We start from the raw sequence: 12,941 nt of genomic DNA, 5'->3' as shown, positions 1-12,941 counted from the left end.
TTAATCTATAAAAAAACATGGTAGTCGTTTTTTTTTCAGATCGTTGATCTCTTTTGCATTCATCCGAAAGCTTGATGTATCTGTCAAAACACCAGAAAACGATACGCGAAACATCAACAACAAAAAATCCCTACAGGATACCAAATTTACATGCACCCAGATCCAATTTTCGCTTCCCCAAACAGCCAAGCCTGTCCCGACGATCGTCCCGAAACTCGAAGACTGACTGCTGCGAGCTCCCCAAGAAGCCTCCTGCTCTTCGAAAGCAAAGCACAAACACGCAACACCAATCTTGTCCAATCTTGCGAGACGTGGAAACTATTATCAGGAGCCGACAAGTGCCTTCATTCTTGACGTCCAAAAGCACATCAACAGACACACAGACGGGGGGGTACAGGCAAAAGGGCAAATTATTCGATCGATTGATTTGCGAACGAGCAAGGCGAAGAAGAGCCGCCAGCTGCGGGCTGGCCTGCGCTGGTGGTTTCCAAAAATTACACATTCTTGGTCCAATGTGGGGAGAGCATGTTGCTGCTGTCGCGGGCCTGACGTGGCTCTGTGTTGCGGTGGCATGCGAAAAACGCTTCTTTCCGCCATTTGGATGCTCAGGGTTGCCGTTTTTTTTTGGCCGCTGCTGCTGCGTTCACTTCTAGGTTGCGATCGTTTTTTTCTTTACCGTTTTGTTCTCGAAGATCCTCCCCGAATAGCGCAAAACTCCAAGCGGCCTAAAGTGGTGACTGCTTATTTCCTTCGTTTTCACTACCAAGCAAGAAGTTCTACCTGCTTACAGATTGGTCCCTCTGGCCCGTTTGAAGGTCCCCAGCTGAAAGCGAACGCGTATGGCGCGTGTGGAAGAAGCATCTCCCCCCTTCCCCGCCGTTGAGGTCCACAAGATGCGGCCACTTAAAATCGCTACCACAACGGGCAAGCCCCTGCCATGCTGCGAATGGGTCGATGCGATGGTTTTTGCTCTCTGCTACTCTGCTGTGTGTTTGTGTGCGCCTGCGAGAAGATGCATCACCAGAAGGGGATGAAGAAAAATACCACAAACAGCCACAACCACTACTACTACCACCATTCAAACACAACGAACCTCCCGCCCATTCTCCCTGCCTCATGTCCCTCTCCCCCTGGCTGGCACGCGAAAAAGTCGAAGGAGAGCAATTTAGGCGGAAGACTACAATTTGACGAATGGACCCCAACTCGGACCGCGCGCAGCCTCGCATCCTTTACCATGCCGCGGGTTTTCTCCATCGCATTCGCAAACGATCGGAAATCGGAATTGGCCATCCGGGGTGGTGAGCAGAGGGGTTGGAGAGGGATTGGAGCAAACACACACACACAGATACAAACAGCCAGAATGGTCAGCTTTCGGAGAGGAAGCAATTGCTTTTGAAAATAACAGCAGCTCAAGAGAAGGAAAAAACAACAACTTCATCCCCCGGCAGCGACCGGCGAAAGGAAGAGTTTTGTGTTAGGTGCAATAGGCTTTTTTGTTTCGTTTGTTTTATTATTTCCTTGCCTGCGGAGGTTTCAGCACACTGAGGAAGCAGCATTAGTGATGGAGTTTCAGTACAACCAGTGAAGGACTTTTGCAAAACAAAGCCAATTGAAAACTCTGATCACTTTACCCGAAACTGCCACAATTGATCCAATCTCTGTTCGATCAGCTCGAATGTGCGTAACGATGCTTACAGTCATTATTTGCTCCCAAAATAGATTCCCAAGTAGAAATAGAACGCGAGCGCACACAGCAACCCAAAAAATTAGACCAAGTACAGGAATGTGTGTGCCTCAATGGTGTAGCACGCTCAAATGCACTAAAATCAAGTGTGGAGTCGCCGTTGTGTATCGATACGCTCATCCCAGTTTCATTTGAAGGCTGTCGTCGTTGTCGTCGCGGCGTGAAAACGAGGCTTAAATTTAGCGAAATTCTTTCCAACGTTTTGGTGTAAATCGGCTTTGTGCTAGATTCACGGGAGAGAGTGCGTGTGGCATGAAATTAGATCAGTTCGTTCGATCGCTATAAATAAGCGAATCAGAGACAAGCAGTAATCGTACTTTGTGCTTCAGAAGTATTTGTTATAAGTAACATATTGAAGGGATTGGAGGATTTATTTCAAAGGATTTGAATGAAAATTACATCTCAGAATATATTCTAAGCAAAAAACGCCCAAAAGTATGCAATGTGTACAGCAAATATTGCTTAAACGGCGATAGTGATCTAATTTCAAGTTTAGAGCATCACCAAACTTATTTTACAAGAAAAAAAACACTCTCTCACAACCCTCGTCTCGTAACACTTTTCCACCAATCAACGAATTGCCGCTAACATGCCTCTTTAAAATTACACCCCAGTGTTTTGTGCGTTGCGCTTCCAGGCGAAAGAAAATTGTCCGTTCGTGTTCGCCTTCCCACCAAAAAAAAAAAAAAAAATACAGAACCGTCCGCATGCAAACGTAATTAGCCGCTGGTGGTGATGGCGGGTGCAATTAAATGCAAACCAATCTTGCTTGCTGTGTGCGCCTACCCCCGGGTTGCACGAATGCAGTCGAGCAAAAAAAAAAATACAAGCAAGAACATAAAACAAAGTTCAACTGCTGTTAACAATACCAATTACAACCGATCGAGCGAGAAAACAGAGAGGCAGAAAGAGAGAGTAAAAAAAGCATACCAATGTCACCGTGTCGACAATATACACGCAGAAACCCGGAAGCGTTGGCGCAAACTTTCTCGCTCGCTGCCGTTGCATCATAGCACCCGTTTAGAGAATGCAAGCTTAGAGGCCGAAACGCTTTGCCGAAGGTGCTGACGGACAAGGGGAAGGCGATAAAATCGGTTCCGTTTGAGCGTTTTTTTGTCGGAAGCGGAGCTTCACTCTATCGACTCTCTAATTAACAGCTGCAGGTTTGCTTCGGTTACCCATAAACTCCTGACAGTGTGTTGTGTGCGGTGTCACCGGCGTACAAATTGGACAGCTTCTTTAAATTACGTTTACACGGGCAGCTGCACACAGGACGGGCTGCGCTCAAACGCAACAACCGAGTATTCGATTCTGTGCGAATAAATTAACATATTACGCTCGTGTCAGGTTGTTGGCGCAATGGGCCCAAGCGCTTGTTTAACATGAATTATTAAACATTGTTCGAACTGCTTCACTCTTTCACCGTTAGACGAAGAGTGGAAGCTGTAATTTGAGCACATTATTTGTTTCATACAACGAAGCAATCGCTCATCAGTTGCGTTGGAGGAATTTAAATGAAAAGGCTGTACCTTCTAGTAGAAAGAGCAACACACGCACCCATATTTTACACTTGTAAGCTAAAAACAAACAAAACTGAAACCCACCCAACGTGGGAGTTCTCTCCAGCGCTCCACCTTCTTCTCATTGAATGATTAGTTTTATGGTGATCGTTTTTGGGCAGCGCGACGCCGACAAATAAATTACCTTGCCCGTGGTTTCACTAAAAGCACCCTCCCGTTGTCTTGGTTTAATTCCAACGACACGCGCAGCCGGAGCGGAACCACCATTGAGAAGCGTTACATTAAGGATTATGATGTCATTTTCGAAGTACTTCACTCGCCACACACACACAACCCAAAGGGTTCGGGCAATTAGGTTCCACTGTCGGTTCAAGTCGTGATTAATTTCTGGTCGATCTATGTTACCAAACAAACAGACTTATGCCTCTTCAATCATCGGTCGGCCGGTGAAATACTCATATTCAGTTAAAATCTCTTTTTTTGAGGGTTTTTTGTTCCTCATTTACCCTACAAACGCTCAAGGTTAGTGTCAGAACGCTGGCGCACTGAGAGTGAAATGTGTGTGACGACCCTCTAAAAGGCTTGTCTCCAATGTCACCCCTTTTTTCTGCCTCTTCCTTACCTCTATAAATTAATATTGTCAACCCTTTCTCCGGTATTTTTGTGTGACAAGGGCTGCCCATAAGGGAACGGAAGGCCAACAACAGCGAAAGGCGTGTGAAACAGCATTACGGTAGGAGAAAGCAGGGGAAATGAATAAAATTATGTCAATCCGTTCCTGCTCGATCTCTTATTACCCACCCGGGCCGCCGCACATACCAGATCTCCTGCTGTTGGCTTAACGTTCCAGCTTTAGCATAACAATATCGTGCAAGCATTGTTGTTGTAAGGATGCTTGTACTCGAACAGGCACAAACACATGCCCCGGGAATGTGTATGGCAGTGTAAAAAGCCCTTCTTATGGCGGGGAGAACTGGAAAATCCTGGAAATCCTTTTCGTTCATGAGCCTTTCTTTGAGACAGCTTGGCACTATTATTGAACGCAATTACGGAAGATTTGGGTACAGTAAGCCACGCACGCAAGTCTCATTAGGTTATGGAGATTTTCAATGACTCAAACAATAAATAAACCAACAAATTCTATTTCGTTCTGCACAACTTTGCGCCTTGTGTAGTGTAATAAATCTTATTCCTAAACTCCATCCGGCTGCTAATCATATGCCTATTTCAATATAAACAAAATACAACGAACAACGAAGCAACCCCCACAAATACCTTAAACCATCATCGCTCAAAGCGCTCCCAAAATCAATGACCGCCCTGGGTCTGATTTATTTCGCACTTCCCTAGCGCGCACGGCGATTAAACCGAGCACCGGGATCAATTTGACCAATTAGTCAAACAGTTGGAAGCTTTTGCCTTTTGCCTCCTCGGAATCGTAGCCACTCTTTGGGCAAAAATCAATGTGCGCTTTTATTAGTTAAGCGTGATTTTATGTGCGAAATAAAAGCAGCGAAATGGAGAGAAGTAAACCTCAGGTTCGGCGCGGCGCCACGGCTAGATTTAGATTGCGATTTTATTTTCCGATTCGGGTTCTCTATGGTCAATTACAGTGAGCAGTGCCAACGGAGCCAAATTGAAGATGCCTCTAACCTGTGGACGTGGAGACCGGCCCGCGTGTAGGCAGGAAATTTGGAGTAGCCTGCCCAGAACGAAGCAAACTCTCCAATAAATTCTTCAACCTTCCAAAGCTTCGCAAAGCGCCATCGATTGCGTGTGCTCTAGCCTGTGTCTGTTTGTGTTCGAAAGCAAAATTTATGACAGTCATCCATCGCCCCGCAGCAGCAGAGCATCACGGACGTTGATGATGATGACCAAGAACGACCGACCGATCGAATCTTCTCCGGATCACGGTTCCACTTCTAGGATTCTAGATTGCTGCCTCCACCCGGCGGGTTTGCCAGCTTCTTCTCGCTTCTACAATTAAAGCATACAAGGCCCGGTGATCACCGAAAACCCAGGCAGCAAGGGGGGCTGCTACAGTGCGTCACTTTGCCTCCACGCGGAGTAATATCATTATTTCGTCGTGCTTGAAATAGCAAGCTCATCGTTTCGTACTTATGGCGTACATGTGACACGCAGAAGGGGGTGGGGGTTTGGAGCGGGAAAGGGAAGCTTGTTAAAAACCTGGGAAAGGAATCTATTTTCTAGCGAGCAATAACATCCAAACGCCATATGGTGCCGCGATCCGAAACAGCAGCAGCAACGAAAACGAAAAGGAAAAAAAACACCCCAACAACTTGAAGGATAAATTATGCGCCTCTACAAAATCGGCAACATTCAATGCCCCCTCTCCCGTAGATCTCCTCCACCTCGACTATCCTCACAGTGGAATAGGCAAAAGCAAAAGCATCGCAAAGAATCAAGCCAAGGTCACCCCGTTGACGAAAACGAAACGAACGACTTATCGCGGCCGAAGGCAACGAACCTCCGCGCGCAGTAGTTTTCGGTGTTTCTGTTTCGTTCCATCTCAACGATCACAACGCACTCGCATAGTGTTCGTAGTGTTCTTGTCTTTCCTCCCATTGGGGTTTTACCTAGCTTCCAGTTTTGTCACGGACGGCACAATGATCCACTTTTCTTTGGCCCCATGTTCATCAAGGTACACCGAACATGAGAATTGTCAATCAATTGCTCACGGCGCACCGCGCGCTTCGTCATTATTTGATCGCTCGGCGTCACCGCCACGATGCTACCGGTTCGACAGCATACCCACCCATCTACCCGCCGCCAAAAGGTCAGCCACTTCCCTAGCTTCTCATTCATCGCACACAAACGCACCACCTTTGCAGACCTTTCGAGAGGTAGGGGCGGCAAGAGATCCGGAGGTCTCACCACCATCGGAATTGGGCGTGTGAGACCGTCCAGCTGAAGCTGACGTGGGCTAATGACCACGAAATATCAACGCAATGCGCGAATGGGCACCGAATTCAACGACCGGCTAACATTATGCAGCCGACCACACCGTGGAAGGAAACAATAACGAGCGAATTATCCACGTGAGCTGCCGAGGTTTGCCCGACGGCATGCTGATGATGCCTTCCACTGCTACCAAACGTACGACACAGGCTGTGACGCAGTGACTCATCCGGTATGAGTGATTGAACTCCTGTTTAGTCAGTAGAGCAAACGCGGGCACATTCCGTTCGATAAACGACAAATGCTCGTTTGCTTTTGCTCAAAATTAATTTGTATTACAATGCCAATGCCAAAACTGCGAAGAATTCCAATTAAACTGTGTGCGAAAACCTATAAAATTAAATCAAGCCTAACACAAATTCAGAACAATATTCCAACAACGAGAGCATCATGAAAACTGCAAAATAAATGCGAAAATCACTGCCATTCGCTCATCAAAATGCGAATGTGTTCTCGTCGGGCCATGTTGATGTTCGTAAGCGGGAGGGAAAGGATGTCGGTATAATGAGGCAAAAGTTGTTGACCATTCTTTGCCTCCACACACACACATACATATGTAACCCACAGCCAGCGTTGAGTGGAGTTGTGTGCGAGCACCCTCACCGAGCACCACACACTCTTCCACGTGCCACTTAATCCACCTATTAGTCCTCTTAATTGGGCCAGGGTCGCCACCATCGCCACCAGAGACCGCGCGAAACAATCAACCAAAGAGAAAGAAATACGGCGAAGAAACAAACAAAAAAACACGCACACGTCCAATCTTGAAACTCCTCCAGCAGCAGAGCTCGCACGACCCAAACAACCCAAAACCGGCGTCGCGTCGAGCCTACCGGAGCGCTATTTTTGCACGTTCCGGAGCCAACCTTCATGCGCGGTTGTAGTTGTAGCTGCACAGCCCTGACAGAGCGCCAGAGGACAAGAGCAGCATAGACCCACACTTTGGGACAAGTTCACGAATAGAGCCGCAGACAAGGGGACAAGCATACCTCCACGCGATCACATCAAGGCCTGCAGCGGGTGCTAGATTTTTGAGTGTCGAACGTGAGTATCATTCACGAAACGCACGGTGAGGATATGCTGAAGTTTGGTGCTACCTCCGGCGGGACATACTGATGAGGGACAAACACACACAGAGACATTTGTGTCCGAGGTCTACCACTTACCGCATGCGCATAAAGAAGGCGCTTCGGCGCTTTATTCTGCAATAAATGAGATACTTACAATAAAGTAATCTTTATTGTTTACGGAGTTCTTTACGGCACCAAGCTGCTAGAGTCGGGATTTTCCAATACGTCGTCCAATAAAACGCATGACCCTGCAGCATGCAACGCACGTCTCCACTACCTTCGCACACTCCGTTTATGGAGATTTTGCGTTTAAGCATAGCGATTCGCGAACGTAATCGATCCAACATTTCTTGTGCATGTCCAACAGGCTGCTGCTTGGCTGCAGTTTCGATTAACAATACTTCCCGTAATGATCGTGCCGGAGGACTTGCTGTATTGTAAAGTGTACGGGTGACTTCATCAGGGCAGGAATAAAGGAACAGACACGTTCACCTACATTTCGATTTGATGATAACAACAACAGTCGTCATATTTCTGCTCTCGCTTATCTTTTCCATCTACACATTGTATCCTCATGGAAGGTCTGAAATGAATACGATCTCAGACTACGCTCAGGCTTCAATAATTGAGCGATAACCAAACGGGGTAGCATTGTGCAGCAAAAACACCCCAAAATGGGCGTCTCTCGAATGATTCCCAAAAAGCTCCATCCCCCCTCACCATCTCCATTTCACATCTCATCAACAACTCATTTCGCGAAATGTCAGACAAGATATCTTTCTTTTGCCTTCGCGACATCACAAGGACATCGATGACCACAGTTTTGCACGCACACAGCAGCACAGCTATAACACTCTGCCAAGGATGCACATAAATCATGCACGTGCGCTGCCCACACTGTGGCACTGTGGTCTGTGGTCGGGAACATAATTTCTTTTACGTCATCCAAACAGAGACAGATCCTTAGTAGCCTCGCGTAGTATTCATGCACACTAGGTAGGGGGTTCCACTCACGTTCACACACACGCAATGTTTGTGACAGACGGAAAAGGCATCACAACCATAAACGGGAATCGGTGGTTTCCAACACACACACATCCGAGGAATATTCATCTGACATCTTCGTGACAGCTTGTTACTTGGTGGTGTTATTTATACACAGACACGGCGAAAAGTCCTGCGGAGGAGATGGGCCGAGCAGTGCAGAGATCGCAGATCAACCCAGCGCTGCCGAGCCGAGGTTAATATTTATGGTAATACGAATAAAACTATTTGCAAGCGGCGAACCTTTCAACTGGGCGTGTGCAACGTCAGTCCCCCTTTGGGGCAACTGTTTAGTCTAGGGTGACGGGTTTGTTTATGTATCTTTGTATAATTTACACTCTCATGGTACGCGGTTGGATGTGTGCATGAGAATGTCTTTTAATTGTAATAAGTTAAGATCAAAAGCGTAATATTTCTTTGTTTCACATACAACTACGCCTATAACCTCAATTCTGTACATGGGACTATCCCATCAAAGTTATAAATATACACGTACACCCCTATCGCCTGTGTCATAGAGTGTCCATTACAGATTAATTATAACTGCTCGATGATGCTGCTGATCATATTCAACATGATCAATCAAGCGCGATCTCCACCCTAATACGGAGTACAGCGAGAACTTGCCATCTCACACACAACCCAGTGACTCACCGTGCACCCAGTGCCAGGTTCATAGCCCGACGCTGGTGCCTGTGTTATGTCAACAAATCGATGATGGCGGTTCATCAGAGTTCAGACGTCGCATTCACTGTCTCATCGCGCGGTACGCGTGATCTTGCACAATAATATCGTCAGCATGATGTATTGCTTTACTCTCCTATGAGATACACTACACTATCAACCATCCCCCTCTAAGATTATGTCCACGTTCAAGGTGAGTCGCTCGGCAGAGATCACGATCACGAGGCAATTTGTAATGCCAACTCCCAGCTTTTCAAGCTAACGGTGGGCGGAGAGGACAGGACATTTTCACAGAACATGTCGAGATCTATTTCCTGGTACGGGTTACGGTGCGGTGCCCTAGGGCAAGTTCTGATCTTATCAGAACCAGCCGGCATAGCAGCGGGGGAGTGGTGTTCGCTCGATCGCGTTATTGAATCGTCACGATTGCGCACTTAATCCAGCCGTTCGGCTCGGGATTACAAAAAAGGGAAGTCGTCGAAGGGAGTATATTGAAAAGCTTGGCGCTGTAGGCGCCTAACGAGCAGAGCTGTAATTATCGTGAGATAGTTGGAGTTGGTCTAGAATTGAATTGCCATCTATTTAGCATTTAGTTCGAGCTTTTATTGGGTAAGTGGCTTTGATTGATTGTTTTTGCTGCCTCTGGAACCTACTGGAACGGATTGAAATTAAAAGTTCCATAATGTCTGAGTCCATTCCAGTGTATCTGGAGATTCAATGTCCATTTATTTCAGGATCAGCGATACTCCAACAAATTTTATGCTTTCAAATAAACACATCTCAATAAAATACATGACCCCGAAGGCTGATTGCAATCTCCGATTCGATTCGCTTCCATCGCTCTGAACATGTCAACTTACCACACATCCACCATACTTCACCCACCAATGTTTGACCAAGATCAAGTTCTCACACCATGACGTAGTAAAGCACAAAAAACCCACGATTTAATGCATCAGCTTGCATAAGTGTGAACACACACCGATTTGACAGATTTGTGCTGACCGCTTCTCCAAAACGCTGGATCCCTGCTACAAGGATCCAATATTGTCCGTGAGACTTACCTGTGGGAAAAGGAGGGGAAGAAAAGAACAGAAAAAAAACAGTTTGGATAAGTCGTACGAAGCATTAAAGTGATCGGGTTCGAGATAAATCTCCCTCTGTGTGTATGAGCCCCCCTCGTCCTGCAAGCTCTTTAATCGTCGTGTCGACCCGTTTCGGTTTTATAAAACATGCAAAAGCCTCCAGCAGTGCAAAAAGGAGTCGCACCGCGCACGATCATCGCGATGGTGGTAAAAGGAGCGGGCAGACCTGTCAGTATACCGGACACATGTTCCGTTTTCGCACACCGACTCCGATCGCCCTGACAGATGTGACCGGTCCGGTAGGTTGGAAGGTACAGTATCGGACATTAAGATAGGACCCTTTTTTTCAATGCACCGTACACTTGTTTTGCCACGTTACTTGTGTTTGTGTGTGTGTATGTGTGTATGTGTGTGTGTATGTGTGTATTAGTGTGTGTGTGTATGTATGTGTGTCTGTGTGTGTGCATGTGTGTGTGTGTGTGTGTAGTAGTAGAAAGAGAGTGTGCTTTTTAATGTGTATTTGCAAGTGCGCGTGTTTGTGTCTGAAATACATAGCTTGCCATGATGTCATATTGCGTTGAAATTATTCTTATTATGTGTGTTATCATGTGAAACATTGTGCGTTTACACTTGGATAAAAACTAAAGTTTGCATCGACAGCAGCGCTTGTTCCTCGGACGAAAATGCAGGTGTGCTGTTTCATGAATGTGAATGCGACACCGGTGCGAAATGGACACACGCACAATAGCAATGAACTCGGCATTCCCTCACAGGTGTTTCTCCAGTGCACGCCATTGAAAGGCCTTCGTGCATCTCTGCGTTGCACGTTGTGTGCGAATGGTAAACTTTGTGCGTTCATTGAGCTGGCGCGCAGTTGTTCTTTTCAATGGGCGTTTTGTTTCATGAGCGCGGCAGTATTCTTTTCTCGATTTTGAAGGGAAGACGCTTACTCGCGTACTCGTTGATAGTTTTTATCCATGCGATGTTTTCGCTGCTCCATAACGATGTAGTTCATCGCGTATAGAAGTAGAACGCAGGCAGAGCACGGGATCAGCCGTGTCCAAGTTTTTAACCAGCGCGTTCTTGACGGTCCAAGCAAGCAATGTTAGTAACAATGGGTCGAGGTAAACGTTGTACCGATCATCAGCGCCATATGTAAAAGCGAATGGCTGCTGCTGGCATTAAGCGCAAAAGGATCGAGTTCGTAATGGAACGATCGCGCACTTTTGTGGCAAACGCGCTTCGGACAACCGAAACGTGCTTAGACAACTGAAACGCGCTTGGACAACCGAAACGCGCAAGTCAACCGGACGTCCTCAGAAGACCACGGCGAAAGAAGACCGTAACATTGTTAATATATCGAAAACACACTAATCGCGAGGGCGGTGGTCCTGCTTATCACACCGAAAACCTAACCCAAAACACAAAAAAACTACTTACAAATCTATCCGAAACGACCTACTTGTGAAACAAACACACACATCAATACACATTCAAACATACATCCACACACACACACACACATGCACACACACATACACACACACACACACACACACACACACACACACACAAACACACATACACACACACATACACACACACACAAACACAAACACATACAAACCACACATAAACTTGGCCCAACGGGTGCACGGTGCGTTAAAAACCAATGCCCTATCTTTCTGTCCGATACTGTAGGTGTGTGTGTGTGTATGTGTGCAAAGAGCGTTCCCGATCTTGTACGTGTGGCGTGTTATGTTTCGTGCGACGCCACAACACACGAACCACGGCGGAATCGATCTCGAAACCGCGCTCTTGCGCCCTTTCGCTAATTGAAGTCAAGGGCAGAACGCCGGCTACGTCGGGACGGGTCCGATCTGGCTGAGCATGCGTTCGAAGAGATTTTTCAGCTCTACAGTGAAGCGTACTAGACGCTCGGGGATTCATTTTTATGATTATAAATTATACTATGAAGTATATAATAAGCGTCAATATTTATCCTCCTTACGTTTAAGTAAGCTTAATCATGTAGATTTATTGAATTTAATCATATGGAGAAAGGCGAGCCTTCCCAACGTGGTTAGAGAGCTGTTAAAATAAATCCATTGGCCTTAAATAGATCGACATTATCGATCGTACTGTATCGCATCTTCATTCGCGAACACTCTCGACCTGATAGCTTGATTCGATGGTAGAGATAGGACAATTCAAGTACTTGACTCACTGCACAATACAAGCGCATACACCTCGTGCATGCATGATTTGCTTAAGATGGGATTTATTCAAGACACACTTCAGTTTTGAAGTACTTAATAGATCGATGTAGAGTGCAATGGAGCTGATTTCATGATCATTCTTATTCGGAATTTAAACAAATAGAACTTTTTCTTGTTAGTACTATTCCTTTGCAATGCTTCAACATGTAAATTATTATTTAACTCAAGCCTGTCATCGAGGCATCAAACCCTTCATCGTTATCACTCCACACTTTCCAGTGATGCAATCGAGCAAACGTCAATGACTCTACTAAACATCAGATCTGCCTCCAAGGTTCTAAGTGCAGTCTTGCTTAGCAAAACTTCAGAATCAGACAGACACCCAAACACTTGATTATGCCATCGTAATCTGTCATACAGGGTTTCCCACGATTTATTGGTTGGTTCCCACGATTTATTGGTGCGTTCCCACGATTTTTGGTCATTTCCCATAATTTTTGGTAGCAACCCACGATTTATTGGTCGGTTCCCAAATATTATTGGTCGGTTCCCAAATATTATTGGTCGTTTCCCAAATATTATTGGTCGGTATTATA

General features: G+C 46.1%; 1 protein-coding gene across 6 annotated transcripts in view; it reads right to left on the bottom strand.

Moving 5' to 3' along the window:
- Positions 1–12,941, bottom strand: part of LOC120903008 (ecdysone receptor) — a 188,624-nt gene that overhangs the window by 81,404 nt on the left and 94,279 nt on the right. The gene's annotated exons all lie outside the window — the stretch shown is intronic.

Source organism: Anopheles arabiensis, chromosome 3, assembly GCF_016920715.1.
Source record: "Anopheles arabiensis isolate DONGOLA chromosome 3, AaraD3, whole genome shotgun sequence".
Classification (NCBI taxonomy): Eukaryota; Metazoa; Arthropoda; class Insecta; order Diptera; family Culicidae; genus Anopheles; species Anopheles arabiensis.
Note: the sequence above shows the minus strand (reverse complement) of the source record. Positions and strands in the feature narration are given on the sequence as shown.